The sequence below is a fragment of the Hylobates moloch genome, unplaced genomic scaffold (assembly GCF_009828535.3).
Source record: "Hylobates moloch isolate HMO894 unplaced genomic scaffold, HMol_V3 SCAFFOLD_18, whole genome shotgun sequence".
Lineage (NCBI taxonomy): Eukaryota > Metazoa > Chordata > Mammalia > Primates > Hylobatidae > Hylobates > Hylobates moloch.
Genome location: NW_026652293.1, coordinates 10,920,073 through 10,934,351, shown reverse-complemented (window position 1 = coordinate 10,934,351; position 14,279 = coordinate 10,920,073). Strand labels below are relative to the sequence as shown.

General features: G+C 50.0%; 1 pseudogene; it reads right to left on the bottom strand.

Annotated features, from left to right (window-relative positions):
* Window positions 1-260: 260 nt before the first annotated feature.
* On the bottom strand, window positions 261-10,728 carry LOC116457705 (tubulin alpha chain-like; annotated as a pseudogene).
* Between the last annotated feature and the right edge of the window lie 3,551 nt (window positions 10,729-14,279).

Sequence of the window (14,279 nt, the reverse complement as noted above, 5' to 3'; positions counted from 1 at the left end):
CTGTTCTAGAAGGGGCCATTTGTTTAGTCATTAGCTACTGCCAGAACCTTTTATACACTGATCTCTGAAACCACATGTGAGCAGATATGGCTATGCCTCTAGAACAATAGTTCCTAATTTCCTCATTAGCAACTCCGTTGAGAGTAAGAGATATGGATCTTCTTGCCTAAAAGTCTCATAGGCACTTTTAAGATTTACTTCATAGCCAGGCATGAGGTGGTGCCTGTAGGCCACCACATGGGGAGGCTGAGGCAGGAGGATGGCTTGAGCCCAGGAGTCCTCGGCTGTAGCATGCTGTGACCACATCTGTGAGAATAACCACTACATTCCAGCGCGTGCAACACAGCGAGACCCTGTTCCTTAAAGTAAGTTGTTTCGTATCTTCATAGTTCCAGGCTGGAGACCACTGGTTTTTTTTTTTTGGAATCCTATTTCTTGGACCCTGCGTTTGTAAGGCATCAGGACAGAGCCCTCAAGTCTAAGATGGCTGATGCGGAGAGGCCTGTGAAGGCAACCTCTGCTGCCCTCTCTTGGCCATCAGGTGGGAGGAGTGGTTAGAAGTGCTTGATTCCTTGTGGCACTGAAGTCCTGCAGTTTCTGTCCCAGAATGCTGGGGGCAGATAAACTTCTGGCAGCTTTCATCAGAATCTCTAGAAAGCTTACCCTTCCTCGAAGTGGGCTGGAGACAAGGGGGTACACATAGGGACCCCTGTGAAGTCGAAGTACTACAGCCTGGGTGCTGAGCCAGCGAAGACGTGTCAGGGTGGTCTGCTCACACAGGAGGGAAGCAGTGCCAATCCTCCACTAGACATGCCCTGGCTGGAGGCCCTAGCAGCAGAGGCCACCCTGCCCTTTAACTTAGAAAGACATTAAAGGAAGCTGAGAAGCTTAAAGATGGCTCACTGCCTGGGCAGAATTCTACAGAGTTCCACATCGCTTGCAATATCCATTGTATTTGTAGGAGGTCAGGGAATACTGGAATGAGATACACACACAACTACGGTGCGAGAGACCAGGTGTTACAGGTGCCAGGACCGCTAGAACTCCTCATGCTTATCCTCGCTGTCCAAAGATTCTGTGCCTACTTCATAATCCTTCTCCAGGGCAGCCAGGTACTCTCGGGCCCAGAGAGCTCCCCTTCCTCCATGCCCTTGTCCACATAACAGTGCATAAATGCCCGCCTGGCATACATCAGGTCAAACTTTTGGTTGAGGTGAGCCCAGGCCTCCGTGATGGCTGTGGTATTCTTTAGCATGCAGACTGCCTGCTGCACCTTGGCTATGGCACCGCCGGGCACCACTGTAGGGGACTGGTAGTTGATGCCAACCTAAGAAAAAACAAAGAAGTATAAGCGCCTGGTTCTGTGTTTCCTGGAAGGGTCTGTACGGGGATCCCCACAATTAGGGAAGAGGCATTTGTCAACTTGTAAGAAACAAAGATAGAGGAAGATGATCACCACCACAAGGAAACAAGTCTAGAATAAGGGAGCTTCTGTAAGACAAGACTAGTGCCTTCAAAGTCAGTCAAGAAAAAGGGGGCCGGGTGCGGTGGCTCACGCTTGTAATCCCAGCACTTTGGCAGGCCAAGGCGGGTGGATCACCTGAGGTCAGGAGTTCGAGACCAGCCTGGCCAACATGGCAAAACCCCGACTCTACTAAAAATATTTAAAAAATTAGCCGGCCTGGTGGCAGGCGCCTGTAATCCCAGCTACTCGGGCGGCTGAGGCAGGAGAATCGCTTGAACCCAGGAGGTGGAGCTTGCAGTGAACCGAGATCGCACCATTGCACTCCAGCCTGGGGGATAAGAGTGAGACTTCGTCTCAAAAAAAAAAGAAAGAAAAAGAGTGGACTCTTATGCTAAGAGACAAATAAGCATAATGCCTGCTCCTTGATTAGATTATGACTAAAAAACTGACTATAAAAAACATTTGTGGGCTGGGAACAGTGGCTCACACCTGTAATCCCAACACTTTGGGAGGCCGAGGTGGGCAGATCACTTTGAGGTCAGGAGTTTGAGACCATCTTGGCCAACATGGCGAAACCCCATCTCTACTAAAAATACAAAAAATTAGCTGGGCATGGTGGTGCATGCCTGTAACCCCAGTGACTTGGGAGGCTGAGACAAGAGAATCGTCTGAACCCTAGAGGTGGAGGTTGCAGTGAGCCAAGATGGAGCCACTGCACTCCATTCTGGGCAACAGAGCAAGACTCCATCTTCCCCCACCGCCAACCCCCCAAAAAAGTAGTGAGTTTAAATGGGTCAGTAAAGCAAAAATAAAGGAAACAGACCTAGATGATAAGTCAAGGGAGTGGCTATACGGGTGTTAAATGAACTAGTATTCCTATTTTCCTGTAGCTTAAAAAACTAAGTTTAAAAAGTGTTAAACTTAGGGAAGATCTCCAATTAGACCTACTTTAACCATTTGTCTACCCAGAATATGTTGTTTTATTTTTTAAGAAACAGGGTCTCGCTCTGTTGCTGAGGCTGGTGTGGGGGATGCAATCATAGCTCACTGCAGCCTAAACCTCCTGGACCCAGGTGATCCTCCCACCTCAGCCTTTTGCGAAGCTAGAACTATAAGCACACACTAGCACGACTGGCTAATTTTTAAAAATATTTTGTACAGATGGAGTCTCACATTGCCCAGGCTGGTCTCAAACTGCTGGGCTCAAGCCATCCTCCCACCTCTGCCTCCCAAAGTGCTGGATTACAGGCCTGAATCACTGCACCCAGCCCAGAATATATAATACATTTTAGTGTTTCTCATCCTCAAAAAAAAAAAAAAGTCAACTTCTCATTAGAGTCTCTAGGGACAACAAGCTGACCATGTCCTAAAGGCAGCCTATTCTTCCCTTAAAGCAGCTAAAGCTCTTCCTAATATGGAGGCAGAAACAGTCTGCTTCCCAGATATATCCTACCCCACATTTCCATTTCTGAGCTACAGGACAACTCTTCCACACTAGCACGCAGCTATTATCCCTGCCTCTCCTCCTGTTGTGGTCATGTCCACAGCAGTGTCACGGGGCAGGAAAGCTATATATGTTTTCTTTTTTTATTTTATTTTGAGACAGAGTCTCGCTCTGTCGCCCAGGCTGGAGTGCAGTGGCGCGATCTTGGCTCACTGCAAGCTCCGCCTCCCGGGTTCATGCCATTCTCCTGCCTCAATCCCCCCAGCAGCTGGGACTACAGGGGCAGGCCACCATGCCCGGCTAATTTTTTTTATATTTTTAGTAGAGACGGGGTTTCACCGTGTTAGCCAGGATGGTCTCGATCTCCTGACCTTGTGATCCGCCCGCCTCGGCCTCCCAAAGTGCTGGAATTACAGGCGTGAGCCACTGCGCCCGGCCGCTATATATGTTTTCTAATGCCACAGCTGCCATCTCTAATCTTTCTGGAGTCTTACCCCAGAACAATACCCATAAAACAAACTAGGTCATATGCCCAGCACCCTGGGAAGGTCAACTGGTAACAGGGTGGGGCATAAATGAGTGCTTCTTCCTCATTACTGCAAAAGGAAGAGAACGCATTCACAGACGCAGAACACAAGAAGCCTCTGACCTTCTGATCCGCACTTTCCCCATCATCTGATAATGGGCCTCTCTGGCTTCTGAAAGCCTTCCCTTCTGAGCAGGAGCCTACAGCACGTGGTTATATCCCTAGCACAAGTGACGAGGAGGCCATTCTCCCCATGTGACTGGCAGCCCTAGGGAATGCCTTTTTACCAGGCTAAGTAAAACGAAATTGATACTTTTCCTTTCATCAAGGCAATCTTTCAAGTAGAACCCACCCTGGCTTACAGTCCAAAGGCCTGGCTTCTAGACCAACTGAGATCTATCTAGTTAAAAGCATCCTCTAGCAGGGCACAGTGGCTCACACCTGTAACACTTTGGGAGGCCATCATAGGTGGATCACCCAAGCGCAGGAGTCTGAGACCAGCCTGGGCAATATGGTGAAGCCCCCCCACCTCCAAAAAATACAAAGTTAGCAGGGTGTAGTGGCACAAACCTGTGGTCCCAGCTACTGAGGAGGCTGAGGCAGGAGGACTGCTTGAGCGCAGGAGGTCAAGGCTGCAGTGAGCCAAGATGACGCCAGTGTACTCCAGCCTGGGTGACAGTGAGATCCTGTGCATTTGTTCCTCACACCTGCTCTGCAGGAAGCTCCCTTCTCAGCAGGTACACAGGCCATGTGCTAACTGCCCTTTACCCCCACTTGCCTTGAAACCTGTGGGACACCAGTCCGCAAAACAAATATTCGCTTGGTTTTAATGGTGGTGATGGTGGCATTCTCATCCTTGGGCACCACTTCTCCACGGTAGAGCATGCAGCAGGCCATGTATTTGCCGTGACGAGGGTCACGCTTGACCATCTGATTGGAGGGCTCAAAGTAGGCACTGGTGATCTCTGCCACCGAGAGCTGCTCATGGTAGACCTTCCCAGCTGAGATAATGGGGGAGTAGGTCACCAGGGGAAAGTGGATGCAAGGGTAGGGCACCAGATTGGTCTGGAACTCTGTGAGGTCCACGTTGAGGGCACCATCAAAATACAAGGAAGCAGTGATGGAGGACACAATCTGGCTGATGAGCCAGTTCAGGTTGGTTTAGGTAGGGCACAGGTTGTGGCAGCAGAGATCATAGATGGCCTCGCTGTCTACCATGAAGGCAGTCTGAGTGCTCCAGGGTGGTGTGGGTGGCCAAGATGGAGTTATAGGGTTCTATAACTGTCATGGGCACTTGGGGGACTGGGTAGATAGCAAATTCCAACTTGAACTTCTTGCCATAGTCAACAGAAAGCCGCCCCATCACCAGGAAGGTAAAGCCTAAGCCAGTGCCATCCCCGAAACTATGGAAGATCAGGAAGCCCTGAAGCCTGGTGCACTGGTCTGTCTGGAGTAGGAGATAACATCATTAAGGATGTAGATGGCATGTCACCTGTCCCAACCCTCTTCTCCTGAGGAAACTTCTGTGTTGAAAGCTACTATTACCTAACTACACTTGCATTGACTTCTGTATTTTAGAAAGACTTTGAAGTATAGTTTATACTTAAGTGTGTGCATCTTTTGGACGTACAATGAATGATTTGACATGCGCAGACACCTATATAACCAAACCAACAGAGATACAGAAATTCCCATCACCTCGAGAAAGTTCCCTTGTGTCCTTTTGCTTCACCTCCATAGAGATGAAAAAAGATCACCTGTCCAGGTGTGGTGGTTCACGCCTGTAATCCCAGCACTTCGGTGTACCGAAGTGCTGGGATGGCAACACCCCATCTCTACAAAAAAATACAAAAAGTATCTGGGTGTTGCAGTGTGCACCTGTAGTTCCAGCTACTCAGGAGGCTGAGGCGGGAGGACCGTTTGAACCCAGGAGGTGGAGGTTGCAGTGAGCTGTGACTGCACCACTAGTGGCACTCCAGCCAAGGCAACAGAGCAACTCTCTCAAAAAAGAAAAAAAAAAAAAGATCACCTACAAGAGGTTTGGAGTTCCTAGGGAAAAGATGACTTGGAAAGGCAGTGTTGTGTATATGCAATGGTAGGGATGAGGCAGGACAGAGGATTTGCAGTCAGAGAGCCAGGCCCTCTCTGTTTTGTTGCCCTGCCCCCTAGTTACAGCAGAGTGGGAGTGGTGGTGGCATCCTGTTGAACATACAGATTATGAGGCCTCACCTCAGACTGGAACCCAGGAATCTGCAGCTTTAACAAGTACCCCACGTGATTCTGATATAGCTGTTTCTTGGGTAAGAAAATCATCACTCTATACCAGACACATGGTAGTGACAGTATAAAAGAAGTCTAACCCTAGGAGGTATTTTATTTTCATTCTTGAGGGAGGGAGCACAGAATCCTACTCCTCAGGTCACTTCCAAGTCCTCAGTCTCTACTGAGCAGCAGAGAGTATGTCTAGGCAATCCCTCTACAGCAACAGGGCCGAAGTCCTGGCTCACAGGCAGCCTCACTCGTGGTTCTCAACGCCTCGGATAGGGGAAGGGTGAACTGGAGAAATGGTTGAGTGCGAAACAGGAGCCCCTCCCACCTGGACAGATCTGCATAGGAGTCTAAGAACAACAAGCTGAGCTGTTGTAGAGATGGATCAAAGGTCAAAAAAGGCTTGAATCAGACAGACCTGGCAAAGTGAGGAACCACCAGGGCAGAAGCTTGAGTCCACAAACTCAAGGCAGAGCAGGTTATTCAGGCTTCCAACCCTAGATCTGTACCCAGGACAGAAAACACATATCCCAAGGCCAGGCGCGGTGGCTCACGCTTGTAATCCCAGCACTTTGGGAGGCCGAGGCGGGCGGATCACGAGGTCAGGATATTGAGACCATGGTGAAACTCTGTCTCTACTAAAAATACAAAAAATTAGCCGGGCGTGGTGGCTGGCACCTGTAGTCCCAGCTACTCAGAGAGGCTGAGGCAGGAGAATGGCGTGAACCCGGGAGGCGGAGCTTGCAGTGAGCCGAGATTGCGCCACTGCACTCCAGCCTGGGCGACAGAGCGAGACTCTGTCTCAAAAAAAAAAAAAAAAAAAAAGAAAACACATATCCCCCTAGGAGAAGCTGAGTGGACTGAGAGGCCAGAGGAATGATGTCAGGTACCAGCACAGGCTGTGGTTGCCTCCCAGCCAGGAAGAGGGTTAAGGATGCAATGACCTCCTGTAGGTGCCAGAGGCCTGCTCACCAGTTTTCGGATTCGCTCTAGCACCAAATCGATGATCTCCTTCCCCGTAGTGTAGTGGCCACGGGCATAGTTGTTGGCAGCATCTTCCATGCCAGATATCAGCTGTTCAGGGTGGAAGAGCTGCCTATAAATGTCAGTTCTTACCCCATCTTGAGAGGAAGAAAGAACAAAGGTAAAACAAGCTGGTTCATTCCCCAAGGGAACGCCAGACACCAGAACCTTTGCTGCTAAGCCTCCCCAGGTACAGCTGCTCAACAGAGTGATGATGCACGGCATCCCAGAGGCCCACTTCTGTTTCTTTTCTTTTCTTTTTTTTTTTTTTGAGACGGAGTTTCACTCTTGTTGCCCAGGCTGGAGTGCAATCGCGCGATCTTGGCTCACCACAGCCTCCGTCTCCCGGGTTCAAGCGATTCTCCTGCTTCAGCCTCCCGATCAGAGACCCACTTCTAAGGCCAAGTCCTGCCTGGGTTTGAGACGGGGAGAGCAGGTGGCACCTTCAATGGTCCTTTGCCTCTGATCACAGCCACTTCATTGTGCTAGGTGAGGAATCAGAGTGGTGTTAAGGAGAATCTCACTTCACTTTTGAACGGGATAAGAATACAGACTAATGTAAATTTTCACCATGGAAAGAGGAAAAAAAAAAAAGAATACAGACTAATGAAGAAACCCAGTCCACCATTTAACATCTAAAATAACAGCTTCAAAAAATGGAGGAGGGGTAGAATTGTCATGATTAGGAAACTGAGGAGATCCAGATGCAGAAGGGAGGAAGCAGGAAAGCCTCTGGAAGCCAGCAACAGCCAAGTTCACATAGGCCCACATCCTACGTGGGGGCCCTATTTCAGTTCAGGCTAAGCAGGAGGCCAGTATGAATGTTCTTGGCTCCCTGCTTCTTATGCAATGGGCCACCCTCAAGAGTCTGAGGACAGGGAAAAGCAAGTTTTAAATTTCTGCTTTTACATCTGCTCCTTTCTGCAGTCTGCGTTCTAGGCCTGATCCCTGACTCCTATCTGGCAGTTTCCCGGCAGAGCTGTGCGAATGATCTTCCTGTCAATATAGGAAGCCCCCAGGACCCCTGCTGAGGACAGAGTCTAGACAAAAGCAATAGACTTCAGACTTCAATGCTGTTCATGGCTGGGGACTGCTTCCATCTGAAGTATTCTCCCCTTAAGCGGCGCTCCCATCTGACATTGGCGCTAGCAAAAACTATGGCCTGGGGGAAGGAGCCCCCACTCCTCCCTCCACTCACCTATGACAGCAGGCTCCAGGTCCACAGACAGCCCAGGACATACGCCTGCCAGGCTGGGTCTCCCTGAAGAAGGTGTTGAAGGAGTCATCACTGCTCCCCAGGGTCTTGTGGCTGGGCATGGTGCCACTGGGCTGGATGTCGTGCTCCAGGCAGTACAGCTCCCAGCAGGCATTGCCCATATGCACTCCGGCCTGGCCCACATGGATGGAGATGCACTCACACTGCGAGGGTGAGCAGAGGAATATGCCCTGAGTGGTGTGGAGTGAAAGGTGGGGACTTGAAAAGCCTTCCCTGGGAGCACCCTTCGTCTTTCCTCCCTAAAGGCTGAAGCTTAGTGTTACCTAGTCCAAAGTTCAGACGACTGGCCGAGTGCAGTGGCTCATGCCTATAATCCCAGCACCTGGGAGGCCAAGGCAGGCAGATCACCTGAGGTCAGGAGTTCCAGATCATCCTGGCCAACATAGTGAAACCCTGTCTCTACTAAAAATACAAAATTAGCTGGGCGTGGTGGTGGGCGCCTGTAGTCCCAGCTACTCAGGAGGCTGAGGCAGGAGAATCACTTGAACCCGGGAGGCAGAGGTTGCAGTGAGCTGAGATCACAACACTGCACTACAACCTAGGCGACAGAGCAAGACTCCATCTCAAAAAAAAAAAAACAACAAAAAACAAAAAAAACAAACCAAAGAACCAAAGTCCAGAAGACTCGGTTCTCTTTCCAAGCCTTCCCATACTTTAAGCCAAACCACCTTCAGGCCCTCATTTTCCTTCATTCACTCAGAGCTTAAGAAGGTGGTTATACCTAGGTCTCTGGGGCAGGAACTAGAGAAAGCCAAAACCAAATAGCCAAATCCCACTGCACAGTGTCCTCCCTGCTGCTTGGGGTGCCTTGGGAAAGCTCAGAGTCCTGTATTCCAAGACGGGCCCACCAAGAGCTTCTAGATTCAAGCACTGGGGCCTAGAAGAGGAGGTCTCCCATTGGCAGCAACTGTTTCCCCCACATCCCAAAAGGGCAGAAGACTAAGTTCAGACCTGTGGATCAACTGAGGAAGCAGCCTTGGAGTTAGAGCTAGCCTTCTGAAAGCTCACCCACAAACTCCCCTTTTGGGGGGACAGGCACCTACCCTAGACACCTGTCCCTGCCAACTGCAGTACAGGCAAGCTAATCCAAGCCAGTACTCCTTAATTAAGCGTCGCAGCGGAGACCAGAAGACCCACCCCACCTTTCGACTCTTTTCACTCAGGTAACTCCTACGATGGATAAACCCTCCCTCTCATCTTCTGGTCCTTCACCCAACCCACAGTCTAGGGGATCAATGTAAAAGGGCCGAGCACCTCCCAGATGTAGAAGGGATCTTCTAGGGTGACAGTAGGCAACAGTTTAACAGTCTTAGGAACTACCCTCTAAGCCTCAGAGCCTTTAAGTGGGCTCAGAGCAGAGGCGGGGATCAAGAGGTTTCCGGGGGGTACAGGGACCTCTGTGTACCCACCCCAAGTTCTCAGGGTTTTTTTTTTTTTGTTTTGTTTTTTGCTTTGATTTTTTTGAGACGGAGTTTCGCTCTTGTTGCCCCGGCTAGAGTGCAATGGCGCAATTTCCGCTCAACGCAACCTCAGCCTCCCGGGTTCATGTGATTCTCCTGCCTCAGCCTCCCGAGTAGCTGGGACTACAAGCATGCACCACCACGGCTGGCTAATTTTGTATTTTTAGTAGAGATGGGTTTCTCCATGTTGGTCAGGCTGGTCTCGAACTCCCGACCTCAGGTGGTCCGCCTGCCTCGGCCTCCCAAAGTGCTGGGATTATAGGCGTGAGCCACCGCGCCCGGCCAGTCAAAGTTCTCAGTTTTAACAGAGGGACCTCAAGTCCTTGGGCACCAAACAGGAGAAAAGTGGAGTCAAGAATATCCTTTTCAAGGCCCCAAGAGCTTACAGGAATCCCTAGTCAAGCATGGGGCCAAAGGGCGAGGACCTCTACCTCTGGCCAGAGTCGGGCGCCCAAGACAAAGACATTCAGGGGAACAGGTTTTAAACTGGAGAAATCTGTTAGAGCTTCCCAATCATCCTGGGCCTTGCCTCCTGCGCGGGAGTGTGATCTCAGAGGAAGGCGGGGACCGCAGCTACAAGCCGGCACCTCTTTGTCCAGGACTGCAGCGGGAGAAATTTGGGGCGGGTCCTAGATCCCCTCCAGGCTCCAGAGCGCGCTCCGCCGCAGAGCCGACTCCGCTGCCCGACCTTGCGCGCAGCGCACAAGCGACCACACCACGTTCTCGCCCACGCTTTACCGCTCGCCAGCCTCCCTAGTCCCGCAACGCTTCTGGGGCGCTCAGAACGTTTCTAGCTCGCACCGCCTCCCGTAGGGGAAGTAGGGTAGAAAAGTGGTGCCGGGACTCCTCGGGCGTCCCCGGGCTTTCTGCAGAGCCCACCTTCGCCCTGAACGCCCAAACACCCCTGGCATCCCCGCGCAGCCCACCCCACACCCTGGACTGCCGGGGCGCAAGTTGCGCTGCGGGCCCTTCCCACCGACCCCCCGTGCGCCCCCGGCATCCTCCCCATCGTGCGACACCTTCCCCCGCACAGCATCCCTCACCATGGTCGATCCAGTAGTTGAAGTTGGAGGGTCGCTGACTGCAGACACTATAGGGCTCTCCGGGAACACCACGAATCCCAACCCGCGGTTGCTGGCGGGGGCCTTATAAATCCCCGGAGGGCCGCTGGTTGTGTCTCCTGGCGGGGACTCCCATTGGGTCGCAGCTGGACAGAGGTCATCCCCCGCGCGACTCTCACTGGGCTAGGCCCCCACCGAGGCCCGCCCCTCTCTCCGCTATTGGCCGGCCGTTTACGAAACATCCCCGCCGCAGCGGGTCATTGGACAGTTTGTAAAGCCAGAGGCAGAGTCTCGGGCGTCCGCGTCCTCCCGGCCAGCTCGACCCTCTTCTCTGTTGGGATGAGTGCTGGGTCTACGAGGTGGAATCTTTGGGGGAAACACCTTCGTTCTGTTTTAGTTTTAGGACTTTACACCAGTGACACCGCTGACCTGATTCGAAAAGTGTGTCGGCCTTGGAGGAGGGTGCATACTTAAGTTCAGCAACCACTACAGAAGGTGCTGTGATGAGAACCGACTGCTGGGAGTTTCCAGAGCGGGACAAAATGCGGCTGGGGTGGGTAGGATAGGCAGACAGGCATGGGAAAGGACATTGCAGGCGCCGGTAGTTGACGTTTACTTCCCTTTTGACCGGAGCAACTGCTCAGGTTCAGGTGACTGAGATTCCTGCAAGAGCAAGGGGTCCGGGCTGGCCAAAGCAGACTGAGGGCGGCCTGTAGGGTGGAGGTGAAAAGGAGGCGTGGGGCCTTCAATGCTAGGCTGGAGAGCTTGCATATAATTTTCCTGGCATATAATTTCAAACCATCGAGGGGTTTTGAGCAGAGGAGTGATGTGATCACTGCAGCATTCTGAGCAGTACTTAGATGTTACTTGTGCATTATTTTTTTCCAGTGGTGGTTTCATATTGTTCCATGCTAAAAAGCATTCACATACTTTTTCCCTTTTTCCAAACTTTTCCTTAGCTGAGATATTTTACTGCGAAATATCTAAGTGTAACAAATTAGCCCCTTTCTTTTTGGGAGGGTTAATTGGTGTTTGGTTTATCAAATGATTGGCCACCCCGCCCAATGATTACCCTTAGTATTTGTGAGGCACATTCCAGAGGAACCCAAAGCATCGCCATCTCCTATTCATCCCCACTTCCCAGTGGACAGGTGATTGCATCCAGTTTGTATAGAATCAGGCTTGGAGACTTGAATAGGTGATTGCATCCAGTTTGTATAGAATCAGGCTTGGAGACTTGAATTACCTGAGGAAAATCTGCAGCTGATATGACTTTCTGCTGATAGAACTCAGGAAGACCCTGTCACTGCCCAGTGTGACATCAGACCAGCTGTCCCCTGGATGCCTGCACCCATTTTTACACCAGACTCTAGCAATGTCATTCAAAACTGTCTTGAAATGTTTTGAAACGAAATGCCTGTTCAGATGACTCAAGAAGGTTTAAGTCCAGAGTGCAGAGGTTAACTTCAAAGTCTGAAAAGTATTCTTTGGTCTCAATCCTTGTTAATGGGCTGCATGAGGCTGCCAGCTCTAAAGTAGATGCCTCTGGTTAGGGGATAAGGTGAGAGAATGTGGGCAAACATCCAAATAAGTGCTTTGAAACCTCATGTATATAAAGAGTTAAGAGACGGCTATTCATTGGCTGTCACTACCCCTAGCAAAACAACTCAAATGTTGCATTTGAGTTGTTGCCTTCCACTGAAGGCAGGCCTATCAGTGATTAAAATAAAGCTGCCTAGTAATAAACTGAAAATATCATAAACTCAACACTATCATCTCTTGCTTGCCTCACCTCATGAAGCACTCATTCCACCTGCTGGTAGAGTCAGCCAGTTAAAAATGTCTTTCCATTCCTGAGTTGACTGTAACCCGGGGATTATAAATACATTGAAACAGTGACATTCAGTGTTATTTATGGAAGTTACACAACCCCCCCATCCCTGCCATTGGCAGTATACTTCTTTATATCAAACTGATTAAAACTAATCCTCTTATAAGCTATTTGGAGTTATCTCTATTATCTAGACTGCCTTCTAGCTTAGAGTTTCATTTCTAACTTTTCCTCCTCCTCTACTCTATATCACCCTACTGAACTCCTTTGTCATTACAGGCACACCATTTTCACACACCTCTTCAGGAATTTAAAATATTCCAAAATTCAGAGAGTCTCACTGTTGCTGGAAAAAGGGGTCCAATGCAGACCCCAAGAGAGGGTTCTTGGATCTCACGCAGGAGGGAATTCACGGCGAGTCACAGAGTGCACAGTAAGAGGTAGTTTATTGAAAGCTACTCAGTTACAGAGTAAGGCGTCCTCAGAAAGCAAGAGGAGCAACGTGCCATCCCCGTTTTCAACTCTTCTTATGTAGGGGCCTTAACGATGTTAAAGCTAAGTTATGTCTACATGCTGGCGGGCTGACAGCATGACAATTTAGGAGTTTGTTGATTGAAAGAAAGTTATCCTTGGCATTTGAGTGTGTAATTACCTCAAAGCATGATTATAACTATCTTTTTTTTTTTTTTTTGAGACGGAGTCTCGCTCTGTCGCCCAGGCTGGAGTGCAGTGGCGCGATCTCGACTCACTGCAAGCTCCGCCTCCCGGGTTCACGCCATTCTCCTGCCTCAGCCTCTCCGAGTAGCTGGGACTACAGGCGCCCGCCACCACGCCTGGCTAATTTTTTGTATTTTTAGTAGAGACGGGGTTTCACCATGTTAACCAGGGTAGTCTCGATCTCCTGACCTCGTGATCCGCCCACCTCGGCCTCCCAAGGTGCTAGGATTACACGCATGAGCCACCGCGCCTGGCCTTTTTCAGGGTATTTTTAAAATTCTCTTTGGCCAAGAGGGGGATCTGCTCTGTTGAGGGGCTTAGGGTTTTTTTTTATTTTTTATTTTATATTCCTCCTTTTTTGTCAAGGTTTGCCAGAGGCAGTATTAAAAAACGATCCAGGCCGGGCACAGTGGCTCATGCCTCTAATCCCAGCACTTTGGGAGGCCAAGGCGGGTGGATTACCTGAGGTCAGGAGTTTGAAACCAGCCTGACCAACATGGTGAAACCCCGTCTCTACTAAAAATACAAAATTAGCTGGGTGTGGTGGCGCATGCCTGTAAGCCCAGCTACTAGGGAGGCTGAGGCAGGAGAATCACTTGAACCTGGGAGGCGGAGGTTGCAGTGAGCCAAGATCACACCATTGCACTCTAGCCTGGGTAACAAGAACAAAATTCCATCTCAAAAAAAAAACAAAAAACAAAACAAAACAAAACAAAAAAACAAGAAAATAAAACCCCAAGAGTTTACATTTTATCAAGATAATTCATATGCTATGTTTATTAGGATTTTGGTTGCTAAAAAAAACTGAGATTTAAAGGGTTAAAGCTTTTTTTTTGATAGAGTCTCTCACTCTGTTCCCCAGGCTAGAGTGCAATGGTGCGATCTCGGCTCACTGCAACCTCTGCCTCCTGGATTCAAGCTATTCTCCTGCCTCAGCCTCCCGAGTAGCTGGGACTACAGGCACGTGCCACCACTCCCGGCTAATTTTTGTATTTTTAGTGCAGATGGGGTTTCATCATGTTGGCCAGGCTGGTCTTGAACTCCTGACCTCAGGTGATCTGCCTGCCTCGGCTTCCCAAAGTGCTGGGATTACAGGTGTGAGCCACCGTGCCCAGCTACCTTTTTTTATGTAAAATTATCCTCTTTATAACTTGCCTTACCAAAAATACATCTTCATTTCCAAAACTTCTACATCTCTCTCCCCTACT